General features: G+C 38.5%; 1 non-coding gene across 1 annotated transcript; it reads right to left on the reverse strand.

Moving 5' to 3' along the window:
• Positions 1 to 9,648: 9,648 nt before the first annotated feature.
• LOC128047101 (small nucleolar RNA U3) lies at positions 9,649 to 9,854 on the reverse strand. The gene has a single exon (XR_008199293.1). It is a non-coding gene; the product is annotated as a small nucleolar RNA U3 (small nucleolar RNA).
• Positions 9,855 to 21,347: the final 11,493 nt, after the last annotated feature.

Consider the following 21,347-nt stretch of genomic DNA (forward strand, 5'->3'; position numbering starts at 1 on the left):
AGGGTGGCATATCTGCATTCTGCATATCTGAGGTTATTGATATTTCTCCCGGCAATCTTGATTCCAGCTTGTGTTTCTTCCAGTCCAGCGTTTCTCATGATGTACTCTGCATATAAGTTAAATAAGCAGGGTGACAATATACAGTCTTGACGTACTCCTTTTCCTATTTGGTCACTTTGGGTAGTTGAGTCCAAAGAACTCGTTCTGACCAGCAAAATACTAATTGATGTAAATGTATTATTGGAAATGCCTTTGCAAGTGGCTTGTTTCCCTCCTCCCCTAACAGAACACCTGAGGAAGCTGCATGCTCAAGCTGGAGCAGCTACGGAAGGGCGGCAGCTCCTCTGGCTTGTGTCTCTGAATGATCGTGTGGCACAGAAAGTCAGCCAACTCATATGGGAGATGTAGTGTGGACAAAAAATAAACCTGTGTTTGACTCAGATTTCGGGGTTTATCATCACCTTTGAGCACATGCCCAGATGATTTCAGCTTTCAGCAAATATTTTCTGCTCTCTTACATCATTCCTAACCAATACATGACTTCAATCCATTTCAGATTATTTACCTTTGGGGCTCTTTTCAGGGCCTCTAAATATAATCAACTTAGATTTTGAGTTGATCTGTACTCATCTGTATTACACATCAGGAAGACCCCTGGATAAGGAAATGGAAACCCACTCCAGTATTCTTGCCTGGAGAATCCCACAGACAGAGGAGCCTGGCAGGCCATGGTCCATAGGGTCGCAGAAAGTCAGACACCACTGAAGTGACTAAGCATGTACTAAGCATGCATCTGGATTACATATTGTATTGGAACCCTTAACTTTAATCCTTTCATTTTCTTCTCTTTGCAAGGATTAACCCACAAAAATTTCAAGAAAAGGAATTTTAGTTTGACCTTGGTAGATAGAATTGGTTGAAATCCCAATGAGGTCATTTTATAATTTGTGTTACATAATCTTGGTGAGCATGAGTTATCTCTTTCCTAAATAGGATCAAGAAGAGTATCAATCTTAGAAGGCTGATGTGAGGATTGGTTAAATTAGATAATAAATATATTTTGAGTACTTTTAAAAATAAATGATATAATTTTCTTTTTGACTTTTCTGAATTCATGATTTTACCTTGGTATTGAGAGTTTCCATCTGTGAAAGGCTGAATCTAAAGTTTATTATATGAGGAATACAAATAGAATAAATTAAAATTCTGCTTCTGACATACACATTTGATCATGTAATAAGAGGACAGCCTTATAAACTTGTAGGACTCAGCTTAGCAGTTCATCAGTGATGGAGAGATCTTACCCCTTCTACCTGTGACAACAGCCAGGCCCTCTCTAGGGTAAAATTCATCACTTTCAAATGAAGGTTAGTTATGGGAAGAAGAGAAGAGTAAGAGAGTAAAGAGAGAGGATTCTCCAAATTTTTCCCTCTCTGGGTTGTGGCTCTGGCCTAGATCTGAGCATTCTTTAAGTGAGAGGAACACCAAGAGTGGAGAGGTTCATTTTCACCCTCTATTCTCCATCTGTGTTTCTGAGGAAGCAAACACGTGGGCGGTCATAGTCCAACCTGAGAATGAACCAAGGTCAGGAGGAGGAAGGCCTGGAGCTTTAGGTTTCCTGTGTTGCCTTTGAGCTTATATAGGATAAACTGACCCCAAGAAATTGAACATCAGGCTGGAGAGCTTTCAGCAGCATCCTGATGGAGTAAGAAATTCCACTGAAGCCAGAAGAGGCAAAGGACATGACACTCAAGACCCCGATCTTTCCCTGCTGAGATGAGGTTGTTTAAGCTGCTCCCACATTGTTCAATTGCTCAGTCATGTCTGGCTCTTTGACATCCCATGGACTGCAGCACAACAGGCTTCCCTGTCCTTCACTGTCTCCTGGAGTTTGCTGAAACTCATGTCATTGAGTCAATTATGTTATCCAACTATCCTATACTCTGTCATCCCCTTATCCTTCTGCCTCAATCTTTTCAGGGTCTTTTCCAGTGAGCTGACTCTTTGCATCAGGTGGCCAAAGTATTGGAGTTTCAGCTTCAACATCAGTCCTTCCAATGAATATTCAGGGTTGATTTCCTCTGGGATTGACTGGTTTGATTTCCTTGCTGTCCAAGGGACTCTCAAGAGTCTTCTCCAGCACCACAGTTTGAAAGCATCAATTCTCTGGCACTCAGCTTTCTTTATGGTCCAATTCTCACATCCCTACATGACTACTGGAAAAATGATATCTTTGACTATATGGACCTTTGTGGACAAAATCACGCCTCTGCTTTTTAATATGCTGTCTAGATTTGTCATACCTTTCCTTCCAAGGAGAAAGCGTCTTTTAATTTCCTGGCTAGAGTCACTGTCCACAGAGATTTTGGAATCCAAGAAAATAAGGTCTGTCACTGTTTCCATTGTTTCCCCATCTATTTGCCATGTAGTGATGGGACTGGATGCTATGATCTCAGTTTTTTGAATGTTGAGTTTTAAACCAGCTTTTTCACTCTCCTGTTTCAACTTCATCAAGAGGCTCTTTAGTTCCTCTTCACTTTCTGCCATAAGGGTGGTGTCATCTGCATATCTGAGGTTATTGATATTTCTCCCAGCAATCTTGATTCCAGCTTGTGCTTCATCTAGCTTGGCATTTCTCATGATGTACTCTGCATAGAAGTTAAATAAGCAGGGTGACAATATACAGCCTTGACCTACTCCTTTCCCAATATTGAATCAGTTGTGGATGTTCCATATCCAGTTCTAAACGTTGCTTCTTGACCTGCATACAGATTTATCAGGAGGTAGGTCAGGTGGTCTGGTATTCCCACCTCTTTAAGAATTTTTCAGTTTGTTATGATCTGCACAGTCAAAGGCTTTAGCATAGTCAATGAAGCAGAGGTAGATGTTTTTCTGGAAATCCTTTGTTTTTTCTGTGATCCAACGGATGTTGGCAATTTTATCTCTGGTTCCTGTTTTTTCTAAATCCAGCTTGTACATTTGGAAGTTTTCAGTTCATGTACTGTTGAAGCTTAACTTGAAAGATTTTGAGCATTACCTTGCTAGCATGTAAGATGAGTGCAATTGTGTGGTAGTTTGAACATTCTCTGGCATTGCCTTTCTTTGGGATCGGAATGAAAACTGACGTTTTTCAGTCCTGTGGCCACTGCTGAGTTTTCCAAATTTGCTGACATATTGAGTGCAGCACTGTAAAGCAGCACGTTCTTTTAGGATTTGAAATAGCTCAACTGTAATTCCATCACCACCACTATCTTTGTTCATTGTAATGCTTCCTAAGGCCCACTTGACTTTACACTCCAGGATGTACCCCTGCATGAAAGGACATCATCCTCATCCTTAGGGAAGAGATAGAAGAAAGAAGAAGACCAGATAAGACTTTCACTCTATAGAAAAAAAACATTATACTTTAAAAGATGTTGGATTGGATTAATTTTAATGGAACTGGATCGTTAAAGTTTTTCCTATTCAGATGTAGGGGATTCAAATTGAAAACCAAAGTATTTAAGGATAAAGCAATTACATTATACATAATTTACTTAAGATAATAAATACATTCATAAATAAACATATATATGTATGTATGTAAAATGTATATATTGTATACGTGAAATGTATATAATATATATGACATAATAGGACTCAAAATTATGAGCTTCCTCTTTATATAAAATAATGAACACAGTACTCAAAACAAGTGCTTAATAAGTTTTCCCTTTTCTTTTATCTCCACATCTAATCCAGCAGGAAATCTTGTTGGTTTTCTTGTTAAATATGTGTTGAATGTTTCTTTCTCCCTTTCTTCATTATATAAATTTAATGAAAACCAATTGGATTTCTGCATTTCCTTATTAGGAAATTCCCTCATCCATTCTGTATTTCCTCCAGAAGTCAATGTAATCTTTTAAAAACACAAAAGTAACTCTGTCAATTCCTTGCTTAAAACCCTTCGATGACTTTCCATTGATCTTGGAATAAAACCAAAACCCATCACTTCATCAGCAAAGCCCTGCATGGGTTGTTCTCTGCCTGGCTGTCTAACTTCATCTTTCTCCACTATCCTCCTCCCTCCCACAGCTCAGACCTTACAGGACTCTGCTATTTCTCAGTCATGTTCTTTGTGTCTGGAATTCTCTTTCTCTGGATCTTTGCAAGACTAGCTGCCTCACAGTCCACAGATCTCATCTCCAATACCTCTTCAGACTTTCCTGACTATCCTTCTCATTCTTTATCAAATGTTTATCTCCTTTATAACATTTATCACGACCCATTACTATCTTCATTTTAAAATTCTGCTTGCCTGTTTGTTGTCAGCAGACTATAAGCTTCGTAGGGGCAGAAATCCTGTCTATTCACTGTTGTATCTTCATAATCCAGTACCATTAGCTGTACGTAGAAGAGTTCAAGATATATTTCCTGAAAGGAAGAAGAGGGAAAGGAAAAAGAACAGAAGGAAGAAAGAAAGTAGGAGAGGGAACTAGGAAGGAAGGCAGGAAGGAAAGATGTGGGTAACAAATGAATGCTCCCAAGGCCAAATCATTAATAAAGTTCATTATGATGAATATAATAGACATTAACCTATTTTCTGCTATATAATTCAATAACAAACCACTTATTATTTATAACAAAATTAGCATAAATATTTCTACAATCGTGTATTCTGAACTAATTTCACAGGAAATTTTATTAATCTTGGTTACTAAATTTTTACCAATTTTGAAATGCAATTCACTGTGTACTATAGTTCTAGTCATGAAATATTTCCAGCTTTTTCCCTTCAGGTAAATGGTAGAAGTCTACTTTCTGGGCCCTGTTTTGGTTGGGTGGTGCCATGTGATTAGTTCTAGCTAATGAGTAATGAGTTGTAATGGAAGTGGTTAGTGTCATTCCCAAAGCGGAGCGTTTAATTACATATACAAATTCTTTCAAAGATTTCCTTCCCCTCTAGGTGTTACCATGTCCTGGTGGGAGGAGTCAGGGGGTGGGAGGGATGTTCAAGTGGGATGGGAAATGGGTAACCTATGGCTGATTCATGTTGATGGTTGGTAGAAACCAACACAATACTGTAAAGCAATTATCCTTTTATTAAAAAGAAATGAATTAAAAAAATAACAGAGGAAATGAGAAAACCTAAGGGAGATTCAGAAGTCTAGGATTTAGAGGAGGTGGTCAGGGTAGGGCTCACTGGGAGAGGGAAGAACAGGCAAAGTCTTGAGGGATGTGTGGGACTGATCCAAGAAGATTTGTGAGGGAAGAGCCCTTCAAGCTGGAAAGGGACTCTCAACGTTTTGGTCTTGGGCCTTTTTACACTCTTCAAGTTTGTTGAGTTTTTGTTCTGTAGTTGACATTTTACATCCCATGAAAGGGTCCTTGAAACTTACAGAGATTCCTGGGGCATCCCTTGAGAATTGCTGCTGGAGTGAAGGCTCTGAGGAAGACACTTGACGGGTCTGTTGTAATGACTCCACGAGTGCCTGTGTGACTAGAGAGTGATCCTGGGGAGAGTCAGGAGAGGAAGTCAGAGAGGTAGGTAACTGTGTCCCAATCATGTAGAGCCTTCCAGGATCAAAAAAACCTTAAGTTTTACACTGAGGCATATGGGGCATCACTGAAGAGCTTTGAGCACTGTAGGGGTATGATCTGACTTAGGGTTGTAAGAGGACACTGTGGTTGCCATGTTGCAACTAGACTGGAGAATTCAGGAGTGGAAGCTAGCAGACTTGTAAGAGACTTACAGTCATTCAGAGATGTCAGTCAGCCAGTTCAGTCACTCAGTCATGTCCGACTCTTTGCAACCCCATGAATTGCAGCACACCAGGCCTCCCTCTCCATCACCAACTCCCAGAGTTCACCAAAACTCACTTCCATCAAGTTGGTGATGCCATCCAGCCATCTCATCCTCTGTCATCCCCTTCTCCTCCTGCCCCCAATCCCTCCCAGCATCAGAGTCTTTTCCAATGAGTCAACTCTTCCAATGAGGTGGCCAAAGTACTGGAGTTTCAGGTGTAGCATCAGTCCTTCCAATGAACACACAGGACTGATCTTTAGAATGGACTGGTGGGATCTCCTTGCAGTCCAAGGGACTCTCAAGAGTCTTCTCCAACACCACAGTTCAAAAGCATCAATTCTTTGGTGCTCAGCTTTCTTCACAGTCCAACTCTCACATCCATACATGACTACTGGAAAAACCATAGCCTTGACTAGACGGACCTTTGTTGGCAAAGTAATGTCTCTGCTTTTCAATATGCTATCTAGGTTGGTCATAACTTTCCTTCCAAGGAGTAAGCATCTTTTAATTTCATGGCTGCAATCACCATTGGCAGTGATTTTGGAGCCCCCCAAAATAAAGTCTGACACTGTTTTCACTGTTTTCCCATCTATTTGCCCTGAAGTGATGGGACCAGATGCCATGTTCTTAGTTTTCTGAATGTTGAGCTTTAAGCCAACTTTTTCAGTCTCCTCTTCTACTTTCATCAAGAGGCTTTTTAATTCCTCTTCACTTTCTGCCATAAGGGTGGTGTCATCTGCATATGAGGTATCCACACTTATTAGTTAACTCTAAATACGTAAGTAGGCTAATTCCAAACTTCCTTCATATTGTTAAAGTGCTGCCACTTTTCTTTGATTCACATTCAATGTATTCTCTTCTCTTCCTTTCCCTCACAGCCTTATGTAAAGATGTTATTTCTTAATTGCACATTTTCTGTAATCTTTTTATTAAAAGGCAAGAAAAAAATCACTTATTTTCTTAGCTGCATTTTAGCAAATATTTTTAATTCCTTACTCTTTTATCAGCAAACTCTTTTCTCTAGATATTTGGAAAAGTACAATACTTTGAAAGGGAATTATGAATCTTTTTGTTAACATTTTTGTTGCCATTTTTTAATTTATTCATATCAGCTCTATGTTTTCATTCTTTTTGTTATGACACATTTATCTATAATGAATGTCTTGCATTTTAAACCTGGTTTTCCTTGACTTCAATTCCAATATGAATTTTTTTCTCAACACATTTGTTTGGTACACAAATTCCTTATAAAGTAAAAATAGAAGTTTCTTTTCTTTTGGTACTTAAAAAGTCAAACAATTCTATCATCTGTATGATTTAATTATTTTGAAGTCACTCTGTTTCTCTACATTTGAAAAATTTCTTCCAGTGTAATATGCATCCGTTTGAAATCTCAATGTCATTTTGAAACATAGTTTATTAGCCAGCATTGTTTTTTATGTGTATTTAATCCTCTTGAAGAATAAGTTTCACATTTTCCTTTAACCACTCATAACCACTCATAACCTGTTCCTTGTTGGCTCATGAGGTGAATTTAGGCATTTACTTATATTCTCATTCAGTTTTTGTTTTCATATTGAGGTGTTAGAAAAAAAATCTTATTAAGCCTTCAAAAATATTTTAAAACTTAAAAAAATTGAGGAATAATTGACATAGAACATTATATTAGTTTCAGGTGTCAAGCATAATGATTTGACAGTGACTGTATTGCCAGATGGTGTCCATCTTAAGTCTAGTTAACTATTTGTCGCCATACACTGTTTTCAAAAATTTTTCTTGTGATAACTTCTGTGGTTTAATCTCTTAGCAACTTTCAGTTATGCAATACAGTGTTGTTAAGTATGGTCACTGTGTACATTACACCTCCATGGATTATTTATTTCATGACTGGCAGTTTGTACCTTCTGACTCCCTTTACCCATTTCTCCCACTTCCTCCCTCCCACTGCCCAGTCTGGCAACCACCTATCTGTTCTCTGTGTCTATTACCTTGGTTTTTCTTAGATTTCTCGTTCAAGTGAGCTTCTATTATATTTGACTTTCTCTGTCTGATTTATTTTACTTGATGTAATCCCTTCAAGATCCATCTGTGTTGTTGCAAATGGCAAGATTTCACTTTGTATAGCTAAATAATATTTCATTGTATATACATATGTTTGTGTGTATCACATTACTTGAGCCATTTATCGATTAATGGGTTTCCATATCTTGGCTATTGCAAATAGTACTTCAATGAACATGGGAGTGCACATATCTTTTCAAGTTAGGTGTTTTTGTTTTCTTCACATAAATACCCAGAAATAGAATTGCTATATCATGTGATAGTCCTATTTTTAATTTTTGAGTAAACTCTATACTGCTTTCCATATTAGCTACACCAATTTACACTTCCATATTTAGTATCCAAGCTCCCTTTTGAACATCTCCTCCCTTGCCAACACTTGTTATTTCTTATCTTTTAAATAATAGTCATTCTAACAGGTGTCAGGTTTCATTGTTAGTTTGATTTTCATTTCCTAATGATTTGTGATATTGAGCATCTTTTCATGTACCTAATGGTCTTCTTAATGTCTCCTTCGTAAAATGTTTATTTAGCTCCTGTGCCTATTTTAAAATCAGATTGTTTTTTTTTTTGTCACTGAGTTGTGCGAGTTCTTTATATATTTTGAATATTGACCATTGATCCAGAATATGATTTGCAAATATTTTCTCCCATTCAGTAGGTTACCTTTTAATTTTGTTGATAGTTTCCTTTGCTGCACAGAAGCTTTAGTTTGATGTAGTTCTACTTGTTAATTTTTGTATTTGTTGCCTTTATTTTTAGTATCAAATCCCCCCAAATCATTGCCAAGATAAATGTCACAAAGCTTACCACTTATGTTTTCTTCTAGAAGTTTTATGGTTTCAAGTCTTTAGTCCATTCTGAGATAATTTTTGTGTGTAGTAGAAGATAATGGTCCAATTTCATTCCTTTGCATGTGGCTGTTTGGTTTTCCATTTATTGAAGAAATTATCCTTCTCCATTGTATATTCTTGACTCCTTTCTCATAAAGTAATTAACTATATGTGTATGGGCTTATTTCTGGGTTCTCTATTCTGTTCCCTCAATTTATGTCTCCAAAACAATTACTTCTTAAATTTAATTGGAATTGAGTGGGGTTTGGGATAGTTTGGTAGTTAATCCAGAAAAGCAATTTGGGTGTATTCTATATAAATGGACTTTCAGTCAGTTCAATCAGTTCAGTCGCTCAGTCGTGTCCGACTATTTGCAACCCCATGAATCACAGCACGCCAGGCCTTCCTGTCCATCACCAACTCCTGGAATTCACTCAGACTCACGTCCATCGAGTCAGTGATGCCATCCAGCCATCTCATCCTCTGTCGTCCCCTTCTCCTCCTGCCCCCAATCCCTCCTAGCATCAGAGTCTTTTCTAATGAGTCAACTCTTCGCATGAGGTGGCCAAAGTACTGGACTTTCAGCTTTAGCATCATTCCTTCCAAAGAAATCCCAGGGCTGATCTCAGCATTCTCTTAAAAATAAATGAAATATTTCAGTGTGCTCATTAACTTGAACCAAAGATTATATGAAGCCTTTCCTCTCATGAGGAGAAAGAGTAAAAAAGTACAAATTTGTTTATTGAAGATAACTAACAATTCTCTAATTAAAATTTAAAATATGAAAAACCTTACTCTTATTTCTAAGCTGTTAAATTCTCATAAAGAATGAAGTTAATAAATAAAATTATATCAACTGATGTCACCAATTTTATTGTTTTGCTTTTACATTTTTTGTAATTTCATATTCTTCCAGTTTGTAGGCTAATTACAAAGTACTTTGAAACTTCTTTTTTTGTTCTTTGTTTTACTCAGGCAGTGTCCTCTCCCTCTTGCTCCCCAAAGGAAGAGAAGAATGATCATCAATGGTAAATGGCAGTTGCAGAACCAACACCAAAAAGAAGCTTCACACTCAGGAGGGAACACTAAGCTTGCTAGGGTTTTGGGTGCTCTTCACATTCAGAGAAATTTCTTTCATAATGAGCTATAGAAATGACCCCTGAAAACATAGTCTGAAACTTCTGTTTTCAGTGCAGACATCTCCTGACTTATAGAGGTTCGACGATTTTTCAACTTTCTGTGAGGCAAAAGCAGTATTCATCCAATGGAAACCATACTTCAGATTCTAAATTCTGATATTTTCCCGGGGCTAGTGATTTGTCCTACTTTCTCTCTTGTGATGCTGGACAGCTGCAGTGCCACAGCTTCCAGTTGACCACACAATCACAGGGCTAAACGACTCATACACTTGCCACCATTCTGCCCCCATACAAAGATTCTATTTTTTTCTTTTCCTTCCTTCTGAGATGAAATTTATTTATCTCAATAAATTTCATGAGATATTCAGCATTTTATTATAAAATAGTTTGTGTTAGTTGATTTTTGCCAAATGTACATGTTCTGAGTATAAGATAGGCTGCTCTAAGCTATGATGCTCAGTACATTTCAGTTTCAGTTCAGTCGCTCAGTCATGTCCGACTCTGTGACCCCATGGGCTGCAGCACATCAGGCTTCCCTGTCCATCACCAACTCCTGGAACTTGCTCAACTCAAGTCCATCGAGTCAGTGATGCCATCCAACCATCTCATCCTCTGTTGTCCCCTTCTCCTCCTGCCTTCAATCTTTCAAGCATCAGGGTCTCTTCCAAAGTCAGCTCTTTGCATCAGGTGGCCAAAGTATTGGAACTTCAGCTTTAGCATCAGTCCTTCCAATGAATATTCTCTAACACCACAATTCAAAACCATCAATTCTTCAGTGCTCCGCTTTCTTTATGGTCCAACTCTCACATCCATACATGACTACTGGAAAAACCATAACTTTGGCTAGATGAACCTTTGTCGGCAAAGTAATGCTCTGCTTTTTAATACACTGTCTAGATTGGTCATAGCTTTTCTTCCAAGGAGCAAGCACCTTTTAATTTCATGGCTGCAGTCACAATCTGCAGTGATTTTGGAGCCCCCAAAAGATAAAATCTGTCACTGTTTCCATTGTTTCCTTACCTACTTGCCATGAAGTGATGGGACCGGATGCCATGATCTTCATTTTTTGAATAATGAGTTTTAAGCCAACTTTTTCATTCTCCTCTTTCACTTTCATCAAGAGGTTCCTCTTCACTTTCTGCCATAGGGTGGTGTCATCTGCGTATCTGAAGTTATTGATATTTCTCCTGGCAATCTTGATTCCAGTTTGTGCTTCATCCAGCCCAGTATTTCGCATGATGTACTCTGCATATAAGTTAAATAAGCAGGGTGACAATATACAGCCTTGACGTACTCCTTTCCTAATTTAAAACCAGTCCAATGTTCCATGTCCAGTTCTAACTATTGCTTCTTGGCCTGCATACAGATTTCTCAGTAGACAGGTAAGGTAGTCTGGTATTCCCACCTCTTGAAGAATTTTCCACAGTTTGCTGTGATCCACAGATCCACATAATCAAAAGCTTTGGTGTAATCAATAAAGCAGAAGTAGATGCTTTTCTGGAACTCTCTTGCTTTTTCTATGATCCAATGGATGTTACCAATTTGATCTCTTGTTCCTCTGCCTTTTCTAAATCCAGTTTGAACATCTGGAAGTTCACAGTTCACTGTTGAAGCCTGGCTTGGAGAATTTTGAGCATTACTTTGCTAGTGTGTGAGATGAGTGTAATTGTGTAATAGCTTGAACATTCTCTGGCTTCACTTTTCTTTGTGATTGGGATGAAAACTGACCTTTTCCAGTCCTGTGGCCACTGCTGAGTTTGAGTGCAGCACTTTAACAGCAGTTTAGTAGGTTATATCTATTAAATTTGGTTTCAACTCAACAATATTTTCAACTTATAATGGGCTTATTGAGACTTAATTCCATTGTAAGTTAAGAAAGATCTGTGGCATACTTCTCTTGAATCTATATGGAGGAACTGCTACACACGTAAGGTGTACATAAAACTCGTTCTCTAAATTGGAATAAAATTGAGAATTAAAAGTGCACTACAAGGTGTCAATTATGACTGTCCCCAGCACCCCAAAATGTCTGCTCACCCTATATGCTTGTATTAGAGAAGCACATTTCTTCCATGGCTTTTGTGTCCTGAAGGAAAAAAAATTTCCAGAATAGTATGGTAGAAACATTTTTACTTTTCTCTGCCTCTTTTTTATCCTTCCCTAGACGAGGAGGAGATTGACAAGTTTGGGAGAAAACTGAGCATGAAATCTCCAAGTATAACCACTGCCAAAGCAACCAATGTAATACTTGATACTTCCCAAAATAAAGACTTCCCCAGATGCCTGTTGCAGAAGTTTCTGATATTACATAAAACGATAATTTTTGCTTGATAATTCTAATTTTAAATGTCCATATGGAGTTTTGAAAAATTAAATTTGAAATATCTCTCTCCTTCCTACAGCTCCCCCTACTGTAAATCTTTTCAAAATAGGAAGAAAATTCTTTTGAAAGGAACACTTTCTGTTCAGTTTTACATAGCATCAAAAGGTAGCTTCTCTGTTTCTGAGAATCCTCTGTTTAATAAAATTTAAATTTAGTTTTTGTCTTTTTGCACTCATTAAGGGTGCAACCTACTTTATTTTTTGTGTTCTTGAGCTCCATTTATTACTAACCTAAAATTTAAAATCTAACCCAAAATGTGCAGTCCAGGTTGGCAAGTTTTTGTTTTTCGTCTTTTAAAAGCTTCTCTGCAAAAAGAGTGCCACTCAAGTGTCTGTCACTTCTGAGCAGCCTACAAAAGAAACTAACAATAAACATTAACAAAAGCCTATTTTCAACTACTTGAAAAAAATAAGATGGTTTAATAAACAAAGATGCAGTATTGTTCTGAATGTAATCTATCTTTTAGATTATGAAATACCTACAGTTGTACACTACTATATCAGCTCACATTACCCCTATCTCTTGAATCCATCAAAACTGACCACACTAGTATTTCAGAACTAAAAGACATTGAGCTCCGCACACCTGATTATTTACTACGACTCTAAATCTAGCATCAGTGTGTTCTTTTAGCTCAACAGGAGTAAATCAGTTGAGTATATCGAAGTTGAACATGCTGAACCATCCAGGCATCTTTTCTTGAGACGGAAGCCTCCCTTCACCCTGGCTGAAGAGTCCCTAGGGAGAGACATCAAGAGGACACAGAGACTGCATCCAGTCTGAGGAAGAATGCTGCCTTCACTAAACTGATTTACTCATAAAACGCTTCCCTCTCTTGAAACTGCTATGCTGAAGTCATTAGTTCTTGGGTCTCATCTTACACAGTTCATCACCTGTAAACCCTTGTCCTTGGATACACTGTCCTGTCCTCCCTATTCCCTCATGGGTTTAGTTTTTTTCCATCTGTTATCGATTATTTTCTCTCCTTCTTCAACTTTGAGGTGATCTTTAAAACCTTCTGGTATCATCTTTTCTCTGTAGATATTTTCCTCCTTTTGGTCCATCACCTCCTCAACACAGAAGATTCCTAGTTCTACATTTCTATAAAAACTTCTAACTGCCTGCTGGACTTCTCCATCTCAAGATATCTACGCCTCACAAAGCAACGTCTGTTACCTTTTGTGCAGGCCCTTTGTCTCTCTTCCTCTGAACTTTCCTTCTTGCTACTCCCTCCATCTGGAGTCCCTTTGCAGTTTCAGTGTGTTCAAATGCTGTTAAGTTCAAGCCTCAAATACCACTTGTAGCTCAAGCTTATCCAGACTTTTTAACCACATTTGATATTTTCATGTGTTGAACTCAGGCAGTACTCTGGGCTGTCTTATAAAAGTGATTCCACTCCATATATTTTGTAGGTTATTTATATATCCTTATACTGTAGTTCACAACTGACTCTTACTATAATATATATGTGTTAAGAAAATGTAGCTTTTCCCTCTATAACCAGGATGATTATCCTCATAAGCCACCACACACCTAATGTGTCTAAAGCACAGTAGTAAATGGCATATAGGACATGACACTTCTTTCCTAAAGAAACATGTGATGACTGGGGTTATTCAGATATTTTTTTCTGACTTTACCTACCACTGAGGATGAATGGTTCACATGTGTGACAATACACAGACTCCAGTGCTCTGAGATCCCTCATATGGATAGATAGTATTTTACTTTGCCCCCTCCAATTTTTGACCTGAGGAGTCCTGGAGGCTGGGAGAAGAAAAGTTCTGATTTAATCCGCACTTTGAATTCCTTCTGCTCAAATGTCCTTTGCTTTGACTTTGTGACCATTATTACCGTTTACTTAAGGGATTTGTCCTGGCCCATTTCTGTATGACTACCAGTCTACTCCTCTCCTCTAAATACTGATCCTCTTATCTCTCCCCAAATAGCTGAGAAGCTTGCTATTTCAATTCCATGGAGAAATTATAATAGGACCCTGCAGCAGTAGGAACCACAGCACTTTCATCCATACCATTGCTCTCATTTATCCAGAGCAGGCAAGCTATTGAAGGAAGGAGTTTAGGGAGGAGCCAAAGAAGGGTCAGAAGATGGTCAGCTCAGTCTCACACTGTGCTTGGACCTTTTCTCTCCAGTTTTTGGATGCTGGACCTCAATCTCCCTACCCTTCGAGAATACCACACTCTTCTTGTAGTCCCTTCCAATCAAGTCTCTTTCAGGGAGCCTAGATTCATCTGACAGATCTTACAAATTGGAAAGCTATCTGCAGGAAAGATTTATGCTTTCTCCCACAGTCCTAGGTTTCACAAAGACCATGTCTGGACTCCTGTTCTAGGGACCCCAAGGCCATTAGACTGAGGTGGCTCTAATGCTGTGCAGTCTATATAAGTGAGTAAACCAGAGTGTAAGTCTGTAACTTCATCACCTTTATAAAGAATATTTTACTTTATTCTTATTTTTGGTAGGAGGATTTAAATAATTTGAATTGACCTGTCCTGCATTTTATCAGAAATTGGAAATATGGGTGAATTTGAACAAGCACCCTAATGGAGTCAAATCTGCTTTAATCCTTATTTTTCTTCTTTGCCTTTTTAGGAGAAGGTGAATGGCAATCCACTCTAGTATTCTTGCCTGAAAAATCCCATGGACAGAGGAGCCTGGAGGGCTACAGTCCATGGGGTCACAAGCAGTAAGACAAGATTAGGTGACTAAGCATGAAGCATGAATTACTCTTTCTGAGAAAATCAAGGCCATAAGTAACCTGCAGGTAAATAAAAAGCTTATTGATACCATGTTCCTTCTGTCCCTTTTACAAAGCTCTAACTTTCATGCAAACAAGGCCTGCCTTGAGAGAAAACTTCAGCTATGTGTGGAATGCCCCACAGCACATGGTAAGAGGCTCTGTGATGTAATTATAAACCTTTGCTGATTTAAAGTTGTTGTAACCCCCAGTGTGATTTAGTACTGGATCCTGAGGTAATTGGAGTTCCCTGGTAGTTCAGTTGGTAAAGAATCTGCCTGCAATGCAGGAGACCCTGGTTTGATTCCTGGATTGGGAAGATCCGCTGGAGAAGGGATAGGCTACCCACTCCAGTATTCTTAGGCTTCCCTGGTGCCTCAGAGGGTAAAGAATCTGCCTGCAACCTGGGAGACCTGGGTTTGATCCCTGAGTTGGGAAGATCCTCTGGAGAAGGGAATGGCTACCCACTCCAGTAATCTTGCCTGAAGAATCCCCATGGACAGAGGAGCCTGGTGGGATACAGTCCATAAGGTTGTGCAGAGTTGGACACAACTGAAGTGACAGAACACACCTACGTTGCTTTACAATGTAATGTTAGTTCCCGCTGTATAGCAGAGTGAGTCAGCTATACATATACACATATCCCCTCTTTTTTGGATTTCCATCCCATTTAGGTCACCACAGAGAACTGAGTAGAATTCCCTGTACTATACTGTAGGTTGTCATTAGTTATCTGTTTTGTACATAGCAGTGTATAAATGTAAATTCCAATCTCTCAATTCATCCCACTCTTTCTTTCCCCCTTGGTGTCCATACGTTTGTTCTCTACATTTGTGTCTTTATTTTTGCTTTGCAAACAGATTCTTCTGTACCGTTTTTCTAGATTCCACATATATGTGTTAATATATGATATTTGTTTTTCTGACTACATCACTCTGTATGACATCCTTGTAAGACTCCATCAGAATACATCCATCATGCCTTTAACACATAAGCCCAAAGTCCCAGGTTATTTTTATCACTTGTATTTTCCTCTCTCTATCCTATCAGGGATCCAGATTCACATACCTCCCTGACCTGACAAACCTGTCCATTTTATCCTTGTAATTTAAAATCTGCAGTCAAGGAAATCCCTTAGATCATACATCTCTTTTCTGAATGGTCACTGTGCTTTCTTGCTTTCTCTGCAGCATTTTTTTTTTTGGTTTATTTTTAACTATGGTAAGGTAAACATACCATAAGCTTACCATTTTAATGATTTTTCAAATGTACAGTTCAGTGACTTTGTTGTTCAATCAACCCGCTATTCACCTCGTGGACATTTCCCCTGCAGCCCCTTTGACTGATGGTTATTTCTGTCTCACCGGTCGACTCTCACTGGACAGAGAAGGAGCAGGTGTTTGCTCATTGCTGTTTGGGAACATTGCTCTTCCATTAGTTACTTGTTGGACAGCCCCAAGTTATTGAAGCATGTGGAATCAGATTCAACTGAACATCAGGCTACACCTCTCCGAGTTGAATCATCCACAGACCCCTAGTTACAATGACTAGATTTCAGCACCGTGGTCACTCATTATAGAGTTAAATTAAAGTTTAATAGAAAGTTAATATTTTTCTTTTTTCATTGGCTTAAATTGTTTGGGAACACATTTGCCATGAGAGAAGGAAGGTGGGACTGGCTTCTTTTCCATTGTCTTTCTCCCAAATACAGGCAGCTGCTGACTCCTTCAGGGTGGAAGAAGAGTGGAGTGGCTTCAGGGAGAAGCAGGAAGTGTTTACTTGACAAGTGTCAATCTGTAACTGAGTCTTAAAACTGACTTTTGTCTTAGGATGGCAACTTCAAAAAAAGTAATGTTTGACTCTTAAAAAGACATTGGGTTTGATTGCAAAAGAGCCAAGTTTGTGACTCTGTTATTTAAAAGAAAACTGCATGATAAAATAATTTTTGATATATAATTTCAACCACATTGCTTCAGGATGAGATCTCATTGGCTGGAATGCATAACAATTAGACTGTCCTTGCCAGGGGAGATTCTTTGGCAGGTTTTGGCTTAACCGATTTTATTTTATTATTATAGGGATTTAGCCAAATTTCATTTGGGAATTGATCAGTGAAAATACAGTCCAGTTTCTTCATGTAAAACCCTGGAGTTAAATAATTAATTGGTTCTTAGTTTTATTTATGCACCCAGGAGAAGATAGCACTGAAATCTATAAATAACAGCAGATAAATGCCATTTCTACCTATTTCCTAATTCTAAAGGTAAATGTTGTATTAAAAAAAATCAAACCAACAAATGAACAAATACACGTTTGGGGCCAATCCATTTCAAATAGCAAGCCAGGTATTATTTACTGTTAGTACCATTTGATATATCTTTTTGTCTGTTTTAATGGTTGATTGTAGTTGGAATTACAGGAAATTAAAATCAGAACATCTAGAAAATAGAGTTTTCATAGTTAAGAATTTGTGAAAGTTTTTACTCTGGTTTTTATTCACTGGATTTTTTTCACTTTTCTAGTTAAAAAAAAAGACCCTCATTTTTCTTCCCTTTTAGGATAAAAGTATAAATTCAGTTTAAACACTACCATGAATTTACTTGGTTTGCTATTCATTTTGTAACATAAAACTAAAGAGACATTTGGCTTCATCATGTCTAATTCTTTTTCCTCTTCTCATTTTTAAGGAGAATGCTGTGATGGTGAAAACTATGAGCCAGTATAACCCCTGGGTGGCATGGTTAAAAGAGATGCTGCTCTTGATAGTGTTCCCTCATTCAGCCCTCAAGCCAGCAATGTCTCCAGTGATCAAACAATGACCTCTCAACATTTTCTGGGCTGCCCCAACAATGCAGTGTCAGCATTTCTTCAATGTGGATCTGAATCTTCAGTTATTCAATATTATATCAAGTCCTTTGGAGACTCAGAGTGGATCAACAATCGCCATAATGTATCCAAATGAATTAGGGTATTATCCTTATTTCTCTCCAGAGGGAAAATCTTTTAATGGAGGGATACCACAGAATATATGCTGGACTGGATGAAGCACATGCTGGAATCAAGACTGGCAGGAGAAACATCAATAACCTCAGATATGCAGATGATATCACACTTATGGCAGAAAGTGAAGAAGAACTAAAGAGCTTCTTGTTGAACATGAAGGAGGAGAGTGCAAAAGTTGGCTTAAAACTCAACATTCAGAAAACTAAGATCAGCCCCATCACTTCATGGGAAATAGATGGGGAAATAGTGGAAACAGTGACACTTTATTTTTTTGGGCTCCAAAATCACTGCAGATGGTGATTGCAGTCATGAAATTAAAAGACTCTTACTCCTTGGAATAAAAGTTATGACCAACTTAGACAGCATATTAAAATGCAGAGACATTACTTGGCCAACAAAGGTCCATCTAGTCTAAGCTACGGTTTTTCCAGTAGTCTTGTATGGATGTGAGAGTTGGGCCATAAAGAAAGCTGAGCACTGAAGAACTGATGCTTTTGAACTGTGGTGTTCAAAAGAAGACTCTTGAGAGTCCCTTAGAGAGCAAGGAGATCTAACCAGTCCATCCTAAAGGAAATCAGTCCAGAATATTCATTGGAAGGACTGTTGCTAAAGCTGAATCTCTAATATTTTAGCCACCTGATGCAAAGAACTGATTCATTGGAAAAGACCCTGATGCTGGGAAAGACTGAAGGCAGGAGGAGAAGGGGAGGACAGAGGATTAGATGGTTGGATGGCATCATCAACTCGATGGACATGAGTTTAAACAAGCTCTGGGAGTTGGTGATGGACAGGGAGGCCCGGCATGCTGAAGTACATGGGGTCGCAAAGAGTCAGATGTGACTGAGTGACTGAACTGAATTGACCACAGAATATGAGCCTTCCTACACACCTGAGGAAGACTGCTGACAACATTGTAAAAGCTGTTCCTTGGTGGAGATCAGAAGGTCTTGTTATCACTGACTGGGAAAGCTAGAAGCCACAATGGGACAGAAATTGGGGCAATAGTGTAGTAAAAACGACTCTTTAAACTTTACTAGAAATCACCATCTGGACTGGTCAGAAATGAAAGTGAGAACAGTTGCCCAAAAGGAATTTGAAACTGCTCGAAAGAGTATTATGAATGCTACTCTCACACTGGCTTTAGAAATGAGACCAAAATATTTCTGAGGCTTTTATCTCTATCCAGACTGCTACAATTATGATTATAGGATAACTCCACAGACCTACACAGGTAAATGCCCGAGTGATCAAATTTTCCGCAGTGACCAACTTAAATGGCTATGGGGAAAAAGCGGAGTCTTTATATTTCAGTATGTCAAGTTCACATGCTTTGAAATTTATTCATTATTGAGGTAGAGAAGCTATTCAAATTGCTGAAATGGCTAGATATGGCTATGTTTCACCAGTTGTTATTTTTTTCCAGACCATTTTATCTGTATAGTATTGAAACTTTGTCACAGGTAAGAAAAAATGTTCACATGCTTTAGAAACTAAAATTTAGTATATTTTAAATTTAGGAAAAACTGTTTTAGAATGCTTATTAAAGTTACCCCTTCAAATGTCAAGCCAATACTGGAACAGTATCAATGACAAATAGATCTTTACCTAGAATTTTTAGATGATGATTCTTACCAGCTTAACATTTAAAAGGATTTCCTGCAGAACAATTGTTGAGCATAAGCTAGATTATGTAACAGATAGATTAGCTTGAACCAGGGAGAAATTTCATTTTAAAAAAAAGCTCTTAATACCAAAGAGTAGCAGTAACTTTTCAAATAAGAAACATAAGAAATAAAGCTTAGGTGAATTACTAACCAACTATATAATCAGTATATTCTATTTTAATGTTTTAATTCATTAGGTTACTTGAAAAATAACATAGACCCTACTGATTTTATTGTTGAGAATCTACAATGTGATCTAGTAGTGTCAAGGCCCTAAAAATGGTTTATATAAATGTAAGCCTTTGACTGTGTGGATCACAGCAAACTGTGGAAAATTCTGAGAGAGATGGGAATACCAGACCACCTGACCTGCCTCTTGAGAAACCTGTATGCAGGTCAAGAAGCAGCAGTTAGAACTGGACATGAAACAACAGACTGGTTCCAAATAGGAAAAGGAGTACATATATTGTCACCCAGCTTATTTAACTTATATGCAGAGTACATCATGAGAAATGCTGGGCTGGAGGAAGCACAAGCTGAAATCAAGATTGCAGGGAGAAATATCAATAAACTCAGATATGCAGATGACACCACCCTCAGTGGCAGAAAATGAAGAAGAACTAAAGAGCCCCTTGATGAAAGTGAAAGAGGAGAGTGAAAAAGTTGGCTTAAAACTCAACATTCAGAAAAGTAAGATCATGGCATCCGGTCCCATCACTTCATGGCAAATAGATGTGGAAACAGTGGCTGACGTTATTTTTCTGGGCTCCAAAATCACTGCAGATGGTGACTGCAGCCATGAAATTAAAAGACGCTTACTCCTTGGAAGGAAAGTTATGACCAACTTAGATAGCATATAAAAAGCAGAGACATTACTTTGCCAACAAAGGTCCATCTTGTCAAAACTATGGTTTTTCCAGTGATCATGTATGGATGTGAGAGTTGGACTATAAAGAAAGCTGAGTGCTGAAGAATCGATGCTTTTGAACTGTGGTGTTGGAGAAGACTCTTGAGAGTGCCTTGGACTGCAAGGAGATCCAACCAGTCCATCCTAAAGGAGATCAGTCCTGGGTGTTCATTGGAAGGACTGATGTTGAAGCTGAAACTCCAATACTTTGGCCACCTGATGCGAACAGCTGACTCATTTGAGAAGACCCTGATGCTGGGAAAGATTGATGGTGGGAGGAGAAGGGGATGACAGAGGATGAGATGGTTGGATGGCATCACCGACTCAACAGGCATGGGTTTGGGTGGACTTTGGAAGTTGGTGAGGGACAGGGAGGCCTGGTGTACTGTGGTTCATGGGGTTGCAATGAGTCAGACGCAAGTGAGAGACTGAACTGAACTGGTGTGTAGAGCTGACTCGTTAGAAAAGCCCCTGTTGCTGGGAAAGATTGAAGGCAGGAGGATAAGGGAATGATAGAGGATGAGAAAGGTTGGATAGCATCACCAACTTGATGAACATGAGTTTGAGCAAGCTCCAGGAGTTGGTGATGGACAGGCAGGGCTGGTGTGTTGCACTCTATGGGGTTACAAAGAGTCGAACACAACTGAGTGACTCAACTGAACTGAACTGAATATTATTTTTAGATTTAACACAATGTGGGAAGCACAAAGATGTGGAAATGAGCTGTTTTGGAAGATAACGAATTTGCAGATACTTGAAAGTGTTCAAATTTTAGGTAGATTGTTATTTAAGTAGGATGTTGTGGTAGGAATTC

Source organism: Budorcas taxicolor, chromosome 4 (assembly GCF_023091745.1).
Source record: "Budorcas taxicolor isolate Tak-1 chromosome 4, Takin1.1, whole genome shotgun sequence".
NCBI lineage: Eukaryota > Metazoa > Chordata > Mammalia > Artiodactyla > Bovidae > Budorcas > Budorcas taxicolor.